Source organism: Phyllobates terribilis, unplaced genomic scaffold (genome assembly GCF_046119375.1).
Source record: "Phyllobates terribilis strain yellow unplaced genomic scaffold, ASM4611937v1 Scaffold_11__3_contigs__length_659146591, whole genome shotgun sequence".
NCBI lineage: Eukaryota > Metazoa > Chordata > Amphibia > Anura > Dendrobatidae > Phyllobates > Phyllobates terribilis.
This window is the reverse complement of record NW_027362771.1, coordinates 616,422,749-616,441,152: the sequence shown is the minus strand read 5'-3', so window position 1 is coordinate 616,441,152 and position 18,404 is coordinate 616,422,749. Positions and strand designations below refer to the sequence as shown.

General features: G+C 43.6%; 1 protein-coding gene across 2 annotated transcripts in view; it reads right to left on the bottom strand.

Annotated features, from left to right (window-relative positions):
• Positions 1 to 18,404, bottom strand: part of CUNH17orf114 (chromosome unknown C17orf114 homolog) — a 34,245-nt gene that overhangs the window by 13,626 nt on the left and 2,215 nt on the right. For both annotated transcript variants that reach the window (XR_012251155.1, XM_073651018.1), the window contains exon 2: positions 15,048 to 15,117. The gene's annotated coding sequence lies outside the window, so the exon portion shown is untranslated. The remainder of the gene's footprint in view (positions 1 to 15,047; positions 15,118 to 18,404) is intronic.

The following is an 18,404-nucleotide window of genomic DNA, read 5'->3' as shown; positions in this document are numbered from 1 at the left end:
GGTATATACGGCCGCTCCCTATATATAGAGCTGGGTATATACAGCCGCCCGCTATATACAGAGCTGGGTATATACAGCCGGCCCTCTATATACAGAGCTGGGTATATATGGCCGCCCTCTATATACAGAGCTGGGTATATATGGCCGCCCTCTATATACAGAGCTGGGTATATACAGCCGGCCCTCTATATACAGAGCTGGGTATATACAGCCGCCCCCTATATACAGAGCTGGGTATATACAGCCGCCCCCTATATACAGAGCTGGGTATATACAGCCGGCCCTCTATATACAGAGCTGGGTATATACAGCCGCCCTCTTTATACAGAGCTGGGTATATACGGCCGCTCCCTATATATAGAGCTGGGTATATACAGCCGCCTGCTATATACAGAGCTGGGTATATACAGCCGGCCCTCTATATACAGAGCTGGGTATATACAGCCGCCCTCTTTATACAGAGCTGGGTATATACGGCCGCTCCCTATATATAGAGCTGGGTATATACAGCCGGCCTGCTATATATAGAGCTGGGTATATACAGCCGGCCTGCTATATACAGAGCTGGGTATATACAGCCGCCCTCTTTATACAGAGCTGGGTATATACGGCCGCTCCCTATATACAGAGCTGGGTATATACAGCCGCCCGCTATATACAGAGCCGGGTGTATACAGCCTCCATACATTCTGTATAGCAACCAAGAAAAGTGTTCTCCATAGCAATCAAAAAGGTTTCCTGCTAAGATGGAGGTGTAGAGAGGACGACTGAGGAATTTCTAGCTAAGCAGAAGAACCCACAACAATGCTTCATGTGAAGATCACCGACTGTAAGAACCATGGAGAAGCCCCCCAGAACAACAGTGCCGCCAATGGCAACCTAAAAGATGGGCCCACCTATGGGAGCCAAGACAATACCGCACTTGGCATGATAGCTCTTGGTTGTGAAAATGTTCACCATAGCAACCAGGAAGCGAGTCTGAAAATGCTCATTGTATTCAATAGGATTGTGGTGGACACTATGTTGTTACCCCCGAAAGCCAAGACAATCCCATCCAACTATAATATCCATGGCAACCAGGGAAACCAGTGGTGTTTCTCATGACAACCAGTGAGATCGGTGGTGTCTCTCATGACAACCAGCGAGATCGGTGGTGTCTCTCATGACAACCAGCGAGATCGGTGGTGTCTCTCATGACAACCAGTGAGATCGGTGGTGTCTCTCATGACAACCAGTGAGATCGGTGGTGTCTCTCATGACAACCAGTGAGATCGGTGGTGTCTCTCATGACAACCAGTGAGATCGGTGGTGTCTCTCATGACAACCAGTGAGATCGGTGGTGTCTCTCATGACAACCAGTAAGATCGGTGGCGTTTCTCATGACAACTAGTGAGATCGGTGGTGTCTCTCATGACAACCAGTGAGATCGGTGGTGTCTCTCATGACAACCAGTGAGATCGGTGGTGTCTCTCATGACAACCAGTAAGATCGGTGGCGTTTCTCCTGACAACCAGTGAGATCGGCGGTGTTTCTCATGACAACCAGTAAGATCGGTGGTGTTTCTCATGACAACCAGTAAGATCGGTGGCGTCTCTCATGACAACCAGTATCTCATGACAACCAGTAAGATCGGTGGCGTCTCTCATGACAACCAGTAAGATCGGTGGCGTCTCTCATGACAACCAGTAAGATCGGTGGCGTCTCTCATGACAACCAGTAAGATCGGTGGCGTCTCTCATGACAACCAGTAAGATCGGTGGTGTCTCTCATGACAACCAGTAAGATCGGTGGTGTTTCTCATGACAACCAGTAAGATCGGTGGCGTCTCTCATGACAACCAGTAAGATCGGTGGTGTTTCTCATGGTCCCATGAATTTTATCGACACCTATAGAAACCAAGAAAAAAATCAGCAAACTCTGATGTTTCTCCCGGCAACCAGATCAGGGGCATTGAACAAGACCACCAAGAAGATACCTGCTAGGAACAATGGTAGCTAGTGGATTAAGGTGGTGTTGCCCATGACCACCTAAATATTTCCATTGTTGAGGACTTTCCATAGTATGTGGTGTCACTCGAGGCAACCACAACTTTTTGGCTGAGATTGATTGTGTTGCCCGTAAAAACCAAGAAGACTTTGACCAAGACCAATAATTCGCTCCGGGAAACCAATCGATTTTTTTTTAACCCAGAACGTATAGTTTCGCATAGCGATGAAGACGATGACCGCCAGAATCCATCTGTTATACACTGACCCCAACCAAATGAGGCCCTGCTCCTCTCCAGGCGCCTCCACCCCTGATTACCATATCTCTGTAGACCTGAAATTCAAGTTCCAGACATATTTCACATTTATGAATTTACATAAGGAACAGAAGAACATCTCAGAACGGTGAGGAACGTCAATAGGGTGTCAATCAACACCCCGGGGTGCGGCCGAAAACCAAATATACACCAATATATATCACCTAATGCTTATGGGAGGACGGTGAAGATGGGTAGATGTTCTCCCATAATTAGCCACGTGTCCGTGGGCGCAGTGCCAGCTCCCCCCTTGCACAGTGATGGAAGTGGAATGTTAATGGGGGCTTTATATAAACAATTCTTCATCCCTATCCCCCCCCGCCTCCCGCCATTCCAGAAGTCGTAGGATATTCATGAGCAGAAGAGAAAACGTCTATAATATGTCTGCAGGGGCCTGGAGCAGGGGTCACCAATTCCTCTTTATAAGGGGGCCGCCATGTACGCTGGGGGGGCCATGGATGGCTTCTAGTCACTCACTTTTCAGGCTGTTGCAGATTTCAGGATCTGGAAATATCCTGATCCCCAGCTCCTCTTATTGCAAGAAATTAAAGTGATTCAAAGTCACCCAATTTGTAAATGTGGTATTCCCCTTTAAGATATTCCCTTAAAGGAATTGTCCATATCTGAAAACTATATCTAATATCGCAGGTACAACTTCAATAACCCAAATGTTCTCGCTTCTTATCACCAGTAGACCCCCAATCAGGTGTTTGTGGCCCCATAATTCAAAGGTGCTAATTGTAATCACTGATAAGCCCCGCCCACTGGACTCCTAACGGAGTAGAGATTTAAATAAAGAAATTACAAGTTATACTGAATCTTTTCCTACAAATCTATATATCAATCTGCTCAGCTCCTCGTGACCTTTAACCCGGCGCTGAGAGATCGCACTGTGACAGGTTGCCTTTAAGAATCCTTATAGATCTATGCGGAGTGCTGGTAGATCTATCTAACAACCAGACATATGGAGATCTGCTACAGAAGTAAACCGTGTGCCCAGCGGGCCATGGCGATGTACACAGCTCTGCACGCCCATACCTTACCCCTGTCCACCATGCTTTACCTACCCATCATTCTTCGTCCTCCCAGAGATAATTTCATGAAATCAGTAATTACTCCTCACTTCTCTATAATGGTACATTAACCCCTTTAGGACCAAAGTTTCTCTTTCTACAGTATGTTAAATGCAAGCTATTGTTCTCTGTTATCAGCCGCTTCTAACTGATTCATAGCAAAGGGTGATGAAAACCTCACAGGCACATAACATTGTCATGGACAAAGACTATGCAGACTATCTTTGCGCCTGCTGGGATGTTTGATACAATCAGGTCTATTGTTCTCAGTTATCAGCATGTCTCTTTTTTTACAAGCTCATGAAATGTTCTGTGCAGATGAGATCACGGCCCTGACACGTTCATACATCCCAGCCAAAATAATGCAATCAATACGGTATATATCCCCCTACGGGGCAGCGCAATACTCTGCAGAGCTCTAGAGGTGTAATACTCTGCACAATATACAAAACTGTCAGAAGGTGCAGAGCAATGTTCTGTAGATCTGTATGGAGGTAAAGGGAGCAATGTTCTGCAGATTTGTATGGAGGTCAGTGGTGTAATGTTCTGCAGAATACACTACTATGTATATAAGGAGAGAAGGGGAGCAATGTTCTGCAGATCTGTATGGAGGTCAGTGGTCAGAATACACCACTATGTATGTAAGGAGAGAAGGGGAGCAATGCTCTGCAGATCTGTATGGAGGTCAGTGGTCAGAATACACTACTATGTATGTAAGGAGATAAGGGGAGCAATGCTCTGCAGATCTGTATGGAGGTCAGTGGTCAGAATACACTACTATGTATGTAAGGAGAGAAGGGGAGCAATGTTCTGCAGATCTGTATGGAGGTCAGTGGTCAGAATACACCACTATGTATGTAAGGAGATAAGGGGAGCAATGCTCTGCAGATCTGTATGGAGGTAAAGGGAGCAATGTTCTGCAGATTTGTATGGAGGTCAGTGGTGTAATGTTCTGCAGAATACTCTACTATGTATGTAAGGAGAGAAGGGGAGCAATGTTCTGCAGATCTGTATGGAGGTCAGTGGTCAGAATACACCACTATGTATGTAAGGAGAGAAGGGGAGCAATGTTCTGCAGATCTGTATGGAGGTAAAGGGAGCAATGTTCTGCAGATTTGTATGGAGGTCAGTGGTGTAATGTTCTGCAGAGTACACTACTATGTATATAAGGAGAGAAGGGGAGCAATGTTCTGCAGATCTGTATGGAGGTCAGTGGTCAGAATACACTACTATGTATGTAAGGAGAGAAGGGGAGCAATGTTCTGCAGATCTGTATGGAGGTCAGTGGTCAGAATACACTACTATGTATGTAAGGAGAGAAGGGGAGCAATGCTCTGCAGATCTGTATGGAGGTCAGTGGTCAGAATACACTACTATGTATGTAAGGAGAGAAGGGGAGCAATGCTCTGCAGATCTGTATGGAGGTCAGTGGTCAGAATACACTACTATGTATGTAAGGAGAGAAGGGGAGCAATGTTCTGCAGATCTGTATGGAGGTCAGTGGTCAGAATACACTACTATGTATGTAAGGAGAGAAGGGGAGCAATGCTCTGCAGATCTGTATGGAGGTTAGTGGTCAGAATACACTACTATGTATGTAAGGAGAGAAGGGGAGCAATGCTCTGCAGATCTGTATGGAGGTCAGTGGTCAGAATACACTACTATGTATGTAAGGAGAGAAGAGGAGCAATGTTCTGCAGATCTGTATGGAGGTCAGTGGTCAGAATACACTACTATGTATGTAAGGAGAGAAGGGGAGCAATGTTCTGCAGATCTGTATGGAGGTCAGTGGTCAGAATACTCTACTATGTATGTAAGGAGAGAAGGGGAGCAATGTTCTGCAGATCTGTATGGAGGTCAGTGGTCAGAATACTCTACTATGTATGTAAGGAGAGAAGGGGAGCAATGTTCTGCAGATCTGTATGGAGGTCAGTGGTCAGAATACACTACTATGTATGTAAGGAGATAAGGGGAGCAATGCTCTGCAGATCTGTATGGAGGTCAGTGGTCAGAATACACTACTATGTATGTAAGGAGAGAAGGGGAGCAATGTTCTGCAGATCTGTATGGAGGTAAAGGGAGCAATGTTCTGCAGATCTGTATGGAGGTCAGTGGTCAGAATACACCACTATGTATGTAAGGAGAGAAGGGGAGCAATGTTCTGCAGATCTGTATGGAGGTCAGTGGTCAGAATACACTACTATGTATGTAAGGAGATAAGGGGAGCAATGCTCTGCAGATCTGTATGGAGGTCAGTGGTCAGAATACACTACTATGTATGTAAGGAGAGAAGGGGAGCAATGTTCTGCAGATCTGTATGGAGGTAAAGGGAGCAATGTTCTGCAGATCTGTATGGAGGTCAGTGGTCAGAATACACCACTATGTATGTAAGGAGAGAAGGGGAGCAATGTTCTGCAGATCTGTATGGAGGTCAGTGGTCAGAATACTCTACTATGTACAGTACAGACCAAAAGTTTGGACACACCTTCTCATTTAAAGGTTTTTCTGTATTTAAATTGTACATTCACACTGAAGGCATCAAAACTATGAATTTCCACATGTGGAATTATATACTTAACAAAAAAGTGTGAAACAACTGAAAATATGTCTTATATTCTAGGTTCTTCACAGTAGCCACCTTTTGCTTTGATGACTGCTTTGCACACTCTTGGCATTCTCTTGATGAGCTTCAAGAGGTAGTCACCGGAAATGGTCTTCACTTCACAGGTGTGCCCTGTCAGGTTTAGTAAGTGGGATTTCTTGCCTTATAAATGGGGTTGGGACCATCAGTTGTGTTGTGCAGACGTCTGGTGGATACACAGCTGATAGTACTACTGAATAGACTGTTAGAATTTGTATTATGACAAGAAAAAAGCAGCTAAGTAAAGAAAAACGAGTGGCCATCATTACTTTAAGAAATGAAGGTCAGTCAGTCCGAAAAATTGGGCAAACTTTGAAAGTGTCCCCAAGTGCAGTTGCAAAAACCATCAAGCGCTACAAAGAAACTGGCTCACATGAGGGCCGCCCCAGGAAAGGAAGACCAAGAGTCACCTCTGCTTCTGAGGATAAGTTTATCCGAGTCACCAGCCTCAGAAATCGCAGGTTAACAGCAGCTCAGATTAGAGACCAGGTCAATGCCACACAGAGTTCTAGCAGCAGACACATCTCTACAACAACTGTTAAGAGGAGACTTTGTGCAGCAGGCCTTCATGGTAAAATAGCTGCTAGGAAACCACTGCTAAGGACAGGCAACAAGCAGAAGAGACTTGTTTGGGCTAAAGAACACAAGGAATGGACATTAGACCAGTGGAAATCTGTGCTTTGGTCTGATGAGTCCAAATTTGAGATCTTTGGTTCCAACCACCGTGTCTTTGTGCTACTCAGAAAAGGTGAACGGATGGACTCTACATGCCTGGTTCCCACCGTGAAGCATGGAGGAGGAGGTGTGATGGTGTGGGGGGTGCTTTGCTGGTGACACTGTTGGGGATTTATTCAAAATTGAAGGCATACTGAACCAGCATGGCTACCACAGCATCTTGCAGCGGCATGCTATTCCATCCGGTTTGCGTTTAGTTGGACCATCATTTATTTTTCAACAGGACAATGACCCCAAACACCTCCAGGCTGTGTAAGGGCTATTTGACCAAGAAGGAGAGTGATGGGGGGCTACGCCAGATGACCTGGCCTCCACAGTCACCAGACCTGAACCCAATCGAGATGGTTTGGGGTTAGCTGGACCGCAGAGTGAAGGCAAAAGGGCCAACAAGTGCTAAGCAACTCTGGGACCTCCTTCAAGATTGTTGGAAGACCATTTCCGGTGACTACCTCTTGAAGCTCATCAAGAGAATGCCAAGAGTGTGCAAAGCAGTCATCAAAGCAAAAGGTGGCTACTGTGAAGACCCTAGAATATAAGACATATTTTCAGTTGTTTCACACTTTTTTGTTAAGTATATAATTCCACATGTGTTAATTCATAGTTTTGATGCCTTCAGTGTGAATGTACAATTTTCATAGTCATGAAAATACAGAAAAATCTTTAAATGAGAAGGTGTGTCCAAACTTTTGGTCTGTACTGTATGTAAGGAGAGAAGGGGAGCAATGTTCTGCAGATCTGTATGGAGGTCAGTGGTCAGAATACACCACTATGTATGTAAGGAGAGAAGGGGAGCAATGCTCTGCAGATCTGTATGGAGGTCAGTGGTCAGAATACTCTACTATGTATGTAAGGAGAGAAGGGGAGCAATGTTCTGCAGATCTGTATGGAGGTCAGTGGTCAGAATACTCTACTATGTATGTAAGGAGAGAAGGGGAGCAATGCTCTGCAGATCTGTATGGAGGTTAGTGGTCAGAATACACTACTATGTATGTAAGGAGAGAAGGGGAGCAATGTTCTGCAGATCTGTATGGAGGTCAGTGGTCAGAATACACTACTATGTATGTAAGGAGAGAAGGGGAGCAATGTTCTGCAGATCTGTATGGAGGTCAGTGGTCAGAATACACCACTATGTATGTAAGGAGAGAAGGGGAGCAATGTTCTGCAGATCTGTATGGAGGTCAGTGGTCAGAATACTCTACTATGTATGTAAGGAGAGAAGGGGAGCAATGTTCTGCAGTTCTGTATGGAGGTCAGTGGTCAGAATACTCTACTATGTATGTAAGGAGAGAAGGGGAGCAATGTTCTGCAGATCTGTATGGAGGTCAGTGGTCAGAATACTCTACTATGTATGTAAGGAGAGAAGGTGAGCAATGTTCTGCAGTTCTGTATGGAGGTCAGTGGTCAGAATACTCTACTATGTATGTAAGGAGAGAAGGGGAGCAATGTTCTGCAGATCTGTATGGAGGTCAGTGGTCAGAATACACCACTATGTATGCAAGGAGATAAGGGGAGCAATGTTCTGCAGATCTGTATGGAGGTCAGTGGTCAGAATACACCACTATGTATGTAAGGAGATAAGGGGAGCAATGCTCTGCAGATCTGTATGGAGGTAAAGGGAGCAATGTTCTGCAGATTTGTATGGAGGTCAGTGGTGTAATGTTCTGCAGAATACTCTACTATGTATGTAAGGAGAGAAGGGGAGCAATGTTCTGCAGATCTGTATGGAGGTCAGTGGTCAGAATACACCACTATGTATGTAAGGAGAGAAGGGGAGCAATGTTCTGCAGATCTGTATGGAGGTAAAGGGAGCAATGTTCTGCAGATTTGTATGGAGGTCAGTGGTGTAATGTTCTGCAGAATACACTACTATGTATATAAGAAGAGAAGGGGAGCAATGTTCTGCAGATCTGTATGGAGGTCAGTGGTCAGAATACACTACTATGTATGTAAGGAGATAAGGGGAGCAATGCTCTGCAGATCTGTATGGAGGTCAGTGGTCAGAATACTCTACTATGTATGTAAGGAGAGAAGGGGAGCAATGTTCTGCAGATCTGTATGGAGGTCAGTGGTCAGAATACACTACTATGTATGTAAGGAGAGAAGGGGAGCAATGCTCTGCAGATCTGTATGGAGGTCAGTGGTCAGAATACACTACTATGTATGTAAGGAGAGAAGGGGAGCAATGCTCTGCAGATCTGTATGGAGGTCAGTGGTCAGAATACACTACTATGTATGTAAGGAGAGAAGGGGAGCAATGTTCTGCAGATCTGTATGGAGGTCAGTGGTCAGAATACACTACTATGTATGTAAGGAGAGAAGGGGAGCAATGCTCTGCAGATCTGTATGGAGGTTAGTGGTCAGAATACACTACTATGTATGTAAGGAGAGAAGGGGAGCAATGCTCTGCAGATCTGTATGGAGGTCAGTGGTCAGAATACACTACTATGTATGTAAGGAGAGAAGGGGAGCAATGTTCTGCAGATCTGTATGGAGGTCAGTGGTCAGAATACTCTACTATGTATGTAAGGAGAGAAGGGGAGCAATGTTCTGCAGATCTGTATGGAGGTCAGTGGTCAGAATACACTACTATGTATGTAAGGAGAGAAGAGGAGCAATGTTCTGCAGATCTGTATGGAGGTCAGTGGTCAGAATACACTACTATGTATGTAAGGAGAGAAGGGGAGCAATGTTCTGCAGATCTGTATGGAGGTCAGTGGTCAGAATACTCTACTATGTATGTAAGGAGAGAAGGGGAGCAATGTTCTGCAGATCTGTATGGAGGTCAGTGGTCAGAATACACTACTATGTATGTAAGGAGATAAGGGGAGCAATGCTCTGCAGATCTGTATGGAGGTCAGTGGTCAGAATACACTACTATGTATGTAAGGAGAGAAGGGGAGCAATGTTCTGCAGATCTGTATGGAGGTCAGTGGTCAGAATACTCTACTATGTATGTAAGGAGAGAAGGGGAGCAATGTTCTGCAGATCTGTATGGAGGTCAGTGGTCAGAATACTCTACTATGTATGTAAGGAGAGAAGGGGAGCAATGTTCTGCAGATCTGTATGGAGGTCAGTGGTCAGAATACACTACTATGTATGTAAGGAGATAAGGGGAGCAATGCTCTGCAGATCTGTATGGAGGTCAGTGGTCAGAATACACTACTATGTATGTAAGGAGAGAAGGGGAGCAATGTTCTGCAGATCTGTATGGAGGTAAAGGGAGCAATGTTCTGCAGATCTGTATGGAGGTCAGTGGTCAGAATACACCACTATGTATGTAAGGAGAGAAGGGGAGCAATGTTCTGCAGATCTGTATGGAGGTCAGTGGTCAGAATACTCTACTATGTATGTAAGGAGAGAAGAGGAGCAATGCTCTGCAGATCTGTATGGAGGTCAGTGGTCAGAATACACTACTATGTATGTAAGGAGAGAAGGGGAGCAATGTTCTGCAGATCTGTATGGAGGTAAAGGGAGCAATGTTCTGCAGATCTGTATGGAGGTCAGTGGTCAGAATACACTACTATGTATGTAAGGAGAGAAGGGGAGCAATGTTCTGCAGATCTGTATGGAGGTCAGTGGTCAGAATACTCTACTATGTACAGTACAGACCAAAAGTTTGGACACACCTTCTCATTTAAAGGTTTTTCTGTATTTAAATTGTACATTCACACTGAAGGCATCAAAACTATGAATTAACACATGTGGAATTATATACTTAACAAAAAAGTGTGAAACAACTGAAAATATGTCTTATATTCTAGGTTCTTCACAGTAGCCACCTTTTGCTTTGATGACTGCTTTGCACACTCTCGGCGCTCTCTCGATGAGCTTCAAGAGGTAGTCACCGGAAATGGTTTTCTCTTCACAGGTGTGCCCTGTCAGGTTTAATAAGTGGGATTTCTTGCCTTATAAATGGGGTTGGGACCATCAGTTGTGTTGTGCAGAAGTCAGGTGGATACACAGCTGATAGTCCTACTGAATAGACTGTTAGAATTTGTATTATGACAAGAAAAAAGCAGCTAAGTAAAGAAAAACGAGTGGCAATCATTACTTTAAGAAATGAAGGTCAGTCAGTCCGAAAAATTGGGCAAACTTTGAAAGTGTCCCCAAGTGCAGTTGCAAAAACCATCAAGCGCTACAAAGAAACTGGCTCACATGAGGGCCGCCCCAGGAAAGGAAGACCAAGAGTCACCTCTGCTTCTGAGGATAAGTTTATCCGAGTCACCAGCCTCAGAAATCACAGGTTAACAGCAGCTCAGATTAGAGACCAGGTCAATGCCACACAGAGTTCTAGCAGCAGACACATCTCTTCAACAACTGTTAAGAGGAGACTTTGTGCAGCAGGCCTTCATGGTAAAATAGCTGCTAGGAAACCACTGCTAAGGACAGGCAACAAGCAGAAGAGACTTGTTTGGGCTAAAGAACCCAAGGAATGGACATTAGACCAGTGGAAATCTGTGCTTTGGTCTGATGAGTCCAAATTTGAGATCTTTGGTTCCAACCACCGTGTCTTTGTGCTACTCAGAAAAGGTGAACGGATGGACTCTACATGCCTGGTTCCCACCGTGAAGCATGGAGGAGGAGGTGTGATGGTGTGGGGGTGCTTTGCTGGTGACACTGTTGGGGATTTATTCAAAATTGAAGGCATACTGAACCAGCATGGCTACCACAGCATCTTGCAGCGGCATGCTATTCCATCCGGTTTGCGTTTAGTTGGACCATCATTTATTTTTCAACAGGACAATGACCCCAAACACCTCCAAGCTGTGTAAGGGCTATTTGACCAAGAAGGAGAGTGATGGGGGGCTACGCCAGATGACCTGGCCTCCACAGTCACCAGACCTGAACCCAATCGAGATGGTTTGGGGTGAGCTGGACCACAGAGTGAAGGCAAAAGGGCCAACAAGTGCTAAGCATCTCTGGGAACTCCTTCAAGATTGTTGGAAGACCATTTCCGGTGACTACCTCTTGAAGCTCATCAAGAGAATGCCAAGAGTGTGCAAAGCAGTCATCAAAGCAAAAGGTGGCTACTGTGAAGACCCTAGAATATAAGACATATTTTCAGTTGTTTCACACTTTTTTGTTAAGTATATAATTCCACATGTGTTAATTCATAGTTTTGATGCCTTCAGTGTGAATGTACAATTTTCATAGTCATGAAAATACAGAAAAATCTTTAAATGAGAAGGTGTGTCCAAACTTTTGGTCTGTACTGTATGTAAGGAGAGAAGGGGAGCAATGTTCTGCAGATCTGTATGGAGGTCAGTGGTCAGAATACACCACTATGTATGTAAGGAGAGAAGGGGAGCAATGCTCTGCAGATCTGTATGGAGGTCAGTGGTCAGAATACTCTACTATGTATGTAAGGAGAGAAGGGGAGCAATGTTCTGCAGATCTGTATGGAGGTTAGTGGTCAGAATACACTACTATGTATGTAAGGAGAGAAGGGGAGCAATGTTCTGCAGATCTGTATGGAGGTCAGTGGTCAGAATACACTACTATGTATGTAAGGAGAGAAGGGGAGCAATGTTCTGCAGATCTGTATGGAGGTCAGTGGTCAGAATACACTATTATGTATGTAAGGAGAGAAGGGGAGCAATGTTCTGCAGATCTGTATGGAGGTCAGTGGTCAGAATACACTACTATGTATGTAAGGAGAGAAGGGGAGCAATGTTCTGCAGATCTGTATGGAGGTCAGTGGTCAGAATACTCTACTATGTATGTAAGGAGAGAAGGGGAGCAATGTTCTGCAGATCTGTATGGAGGTCAGTGGTCAGAATACTCTACTATGTATGTAAGGAGAGAAGGGGAGCAATGTTCTGCAGTTCTGTATGGAGGTCAGTGGTCAGAATACACCACTATGTATGTAAGGAGAGAAGGGGAGCAATGTTCTGCAGTTCTGTATGGAGGTCAGTGGTCAGAATACTCTACTATGTATGTAAGGAGAGAAGGGGAGCAATGTTCTGCAGATCTGTATGGAGGTCAGTGGTCAGAATACTCTACTATGTATGTAAGGAGAGAAGGGGAGCAATGTTCTGCAGTTCTGTATGGAGGTCAGTGGTCAGAATACTCTACTATGTATGTAAGGAGAGAAGGGGAGCAATGTTCTGCAGATCTGTATGGAGGTCAGTGGTCAGAATACTCTACTATGTATGTAAGGAGAGAAGGGGAGCAATGTTCTGCAGATCTGTATGGAGGTCAGTGGTCAGAATACTCTACTATGTATGTAAGGAGAGAAGGGGAGCAATGTTCTGCAGTTCTGTATGGAGGTCAGTGGTCAGAATACTCTACTATGTATGTAAGGAGAGAAGGGGAGCAATGTTCTGCAGTTCTGTATGGAGGTCAGTGGTCAGAATACTCTACTATGTATGTAAGGAGAGAAGGGGAGCAATGCTCTGCAGATCTGTATGGAGGTCAGTGGTCAGAATACTCTACTATGTATGTAAGGAGAGAAGGGGAGCAATGTTCTGCAGATCTGTATGGAGGTCAGTGGTCAGAATACACTACTATGTATGTAAGGAGAGAAGGGGAGCAATGTTCTGCAGATCTGTATGGAGGTCAGTGGTCAGAATACACTACTATGTATGTAAGGAGAGAAGGGGAGCAATGCTCTGCAGATCTGTATGGAGGTCAGTGGTCAGAATACACTACTATGTATGTAAGGAGAGAAGGGGAGCAATGCTCTGCAGATCTGTATGGAGGTCAGTGGTCAGAATACTCTACTATGTATGTAAGGAGAGAAGGGGAGCAATGCTCTGCAGATCTGTATGGAGGTCAGTGGTCAGAATACACTACTATGTATGTAAGGAGAGAAGGGGAGCAATGCTCTGCAGATCTGTATGGAGGTCAGTGGTCAGAATACACTACTATGTATGTAAGGAGAGAAGGGGAGCAATGCTCTGCAGATCTGTATGGAGGTCAGTGGTCAGAATACACTACTATGTATGTAAGGAGATAGGGGGAGCAATGTTCTGCAGATCTGTATGGAGGTCAGTGGTCAGAATACTCTACTATGTATGTAAGGAGAGAAGGGGAGCAATGTTCTGCAGATCTGTATGGAGGTCAGTGGTCAGAATACACTACTATGTATGTAAGGAGAGAAGGGGAGCAATGCTCTGCAGATCTGTATGGAGGTCAGTGGTCAGAATACTCTACTATGTATGTAAGGAGATAGGGGGAGCAATGTTCTGCAGATCTGTATGGAGGTCAGTGGTCAGAATACACCACTATGTATGTAAGGAGAGAAGGGGAGCAATGCTCTGCAGATCTGTATGGAGGTCAGTGGTCAGAATACACTACTATGTATGTAAGGAGAGAAGGGGAGCAATGTTCTGCAGATCTGTATGGAGGTCAGTGGTCAGAATACACTACTATGTATGTAAGGAGAGAAGGGGAGCAATGCTCTGCAGATCTGTATGGAGGTCAGTGGTCAGAATACTCTACTATGTATGTAAGGAGAGAAGGGGAGCAATGTTCTGCAGATCTGTATGGAGGTCAGTGGTCAGAATACACTACTATGTATGTAAGGAGAGAAGGGGAGCAATGTTCTGCAGATCTGTATGGAGGTCAGTGGTCAGAATACACCACTATGTATGTAAGGAGAGAAGGGGAGCAATGTTCTGCAGATCTGTATGGAGGTCAGTGGTCAGAATACACCACTATGTATGTAAGGAGAGAAGGGGAGCAATGTTCTGCAGATCTGTATGGAGGTAAAGGGAGCAATGTTCTGCAGATCTGTATGGAGGTAAAGGGAGCAATGTTCTGCAGTTCTGTATGGAGGTCAGTGGTCAGAATACACTACTATGTATGGAAGGAGAGAAGGGGAGCAATGTTCTGCAGATCTGTATGGAGGTCAGTGGTCAGAATACACCACTATGTATGTAAGGAGAGAAGGGGAGCAATGTTCTGCAGATCTGTATGGAGGTAAAGGGAGCAATGTTCTGCAGATCTGTATGGAGGTAAAGGGAGCAATGTTCTGCAGTTCTGTATGGAGGTCAGTGGTCAGAATACACTACTATGTATGTAAGGAGAGAAGGGGAGCAATGCTCTGCAGATCTGTATGGAGGTTAGTGGTCAGAATACACCACTATGTATGTAAGGAGAGAAGGGGAGCAATGCTCTGCAGATCTGTATGGAGGTCAGTGGTCAGAATACTCTACTATGTATGTAAGGAGATAGGGGGAGCAATGTTCTGCAGTTCTGTAAAGTTAGTGCTGCGGACCCCAGGATGTGGCACAGTAATGTGACCCCTCGCCACGCTCTGGCCCCAGGAGCTTGCGCTCCATTCCCGCCTCACCTTTTTCCTGTAGCTTGGGGGGCTGCAGAGTTTTCCGCACGTCTTCAATACCGAGAAATCCCACTGAGACCTACAGACACAAACTGGTTTTTCAACATCCTAAAAAAAGTGAGTTGTGCCCCATGTAACCCCACACTGGGCGGATCGCCGCCCCACACTGCTGAATGACTGCTCTGTGCACCGCCGCCCGACTGGGCGAGATAGCGGGGGACAATACCACAAATACACCCCGCTGCAGAGAGTTACTCCCAATAATGTGTATGTATGAACACTCTCAATATCATACACACACACACACACTATCTGTATCACACACACACACACACACACTATCTGTATCACACACACACACACACACACACTATCTGTATCATACACAAACATTATCTGTATCATACACACACATTATCTGTATCATACACAAACATTATCTGTATCATACACACACACTATCTGTATCATACACACACACACTATCTGTATCATACACACACACACTATCTGTATCACACACACACACTATCTGTATCATACACAAACATTATCTGTATCATACACACACACTATCTGTATCATACACACACACTATCTGTATCATACACAAACATTATCTGTATCATACACACACACTATCTGTATCATACACAAACATTATCTGTATCATACACACACACACTATCTGTATCACACACACACACTATCTGTATCATACACAAACATTATCTGTATCATACACAAACATTATCTGTATCATACACACACACTATCTGTATCATACACACACACTATCTGTATCATACACAAACATTATCTGTATCATACACACACACACTATCTGTATCACACACACACACTATCTGTATCATACACACACACTATCTGTATCATACACAAACATTATCTGTATCATACACACACACTATCTGTATCATACACACACACTATCTGTATCATACACAAACATTATCTGTATCATACACACACACACTATCTGTATCACACACACACACTATCTGTATCATACACACACACTATCTGTATCATACACAAACATTATCTGTATCATACACACACACTATCTGTATCATACACAAACATTATCTGTATCATACACACACACTATCTGTATCATACACAAACATTATCTGTATCATACACACACACTATCTGTATCATACACAAACATTATCTGTATCATACACACACACTATCTGTATCATACACACACACTATCTGTATCATACACAAACATTATCTGTATCATACACACACACTATCTGTATCATACACAAACATTATCTGTATCATACACACACACTATCTGTATCATACACACACACTATCTGTATCATACACAAACATTATCTGTATCATACACACACACTATCTGTATCATACACACACACACTATCTGTATCATACACACACACACTATCTGTATCACACACACACACTATCTGTATCATACACACACACTATCTGTATCATACACACACACACTATCTGTATCATACACACACACACACTATCTGTATCATACACACACACACACTATCTGTATCACACACACACACACTATCTGTATCATACACACACACACTATCTGTATCATACACACACACTATCTGTATCATACACACACACTATCTGTATCATACACACACATTATCTGTATCATACACACACACATTATCTGTATCATACACACACACTATCTGTATCATACACACACACTATCTGTATCATACACACACACATTATCTGTATCATACACACACACACTATCTGTATCATACACACACACTATCTGTATCATACACAAACATTATCTGTATCATACACACACACTATCTGTATCATACACAAACATTATCTGTATCATACACACACACTATCTGTATCATACACACACACTATCTGTATCATACACAAACATTATCTGTATCATACACACACACTATCTGTATCATACACAAACATTATCTGTATCATACACACACACTATCTGTATCATACACACACACTATCTGTATCATACACAAACATTATCTGTATCATACACACACACTATCTGTATCATACACACACACACTATCTGTATCATACACACACACACTATCTGTATCACACACACACACTATCTGTATCATACACACACACTATCTGTATCATACACACACACACTATCTGTATCATACACACACACACACTATCTGTATCATACACACACACACACTATCTGTATCACACACACACACACTATCTGTATCATACACACACACACTATCTGTATCATACACACACACTATCTGTATCATACACACACACTATCTGTATCATACACACACATTATCTGTATCATACACACACACATTATCTGTATCATACACACACACTATCTGTATCATACACACACACTATCTGTATCATACACACACACATTATCTGTATCATACACACACACACTATCTGTATCACACACACACACTATCTGTATCACACACACACACACTATCTGTATCACACACACACACACTATCTGTATCATACACACACACACTATCTGTATCACACACACACACACACTATCTATCACACACACACACACACTATCTGTATCACACACACACACACACACTATCTGTATCACACACACACACACACTATCTGTATCACACACACACTATCTGTATCATACACACACACACACTATCTGTATCACACACACACACTCTGTATCATACACACACACTATCTGTATCATACACACACACATTATCTGTATCATACACACACACATTATCTGTATCATACACACACACTATCTGTATCATACACACACACTATCTGTATCATACACACACACACTATCTGTATCATACACACACACACTATCTGTATCACACACACACATTATCTGTATCATACACACACACATTATCTGTATCATACACACACATTATCTGTATCATACACACACACTATCTGTATCATACACACACACACTATCTGTATCATACACACACACACTATCTGTATCACACACACACACTATCTGTATCACACACACACACACTATCTGTATCACACACATTATCTGTATCATACACACACACACTATCTGTATCACACACATGATCTGTATCATACACACACACTATCTGTATCACACACACACACTATCTGTATCACACACACACACTATCTGTATCACACACACACACTATCTGTATCACACACACACACTATCTGTATCACACACACTATCTGTATCATACACACACATTATCTGTATCATACACACACACTATCTGTATCACACACACACACTATCTGTATCACACACACTATCTGTAT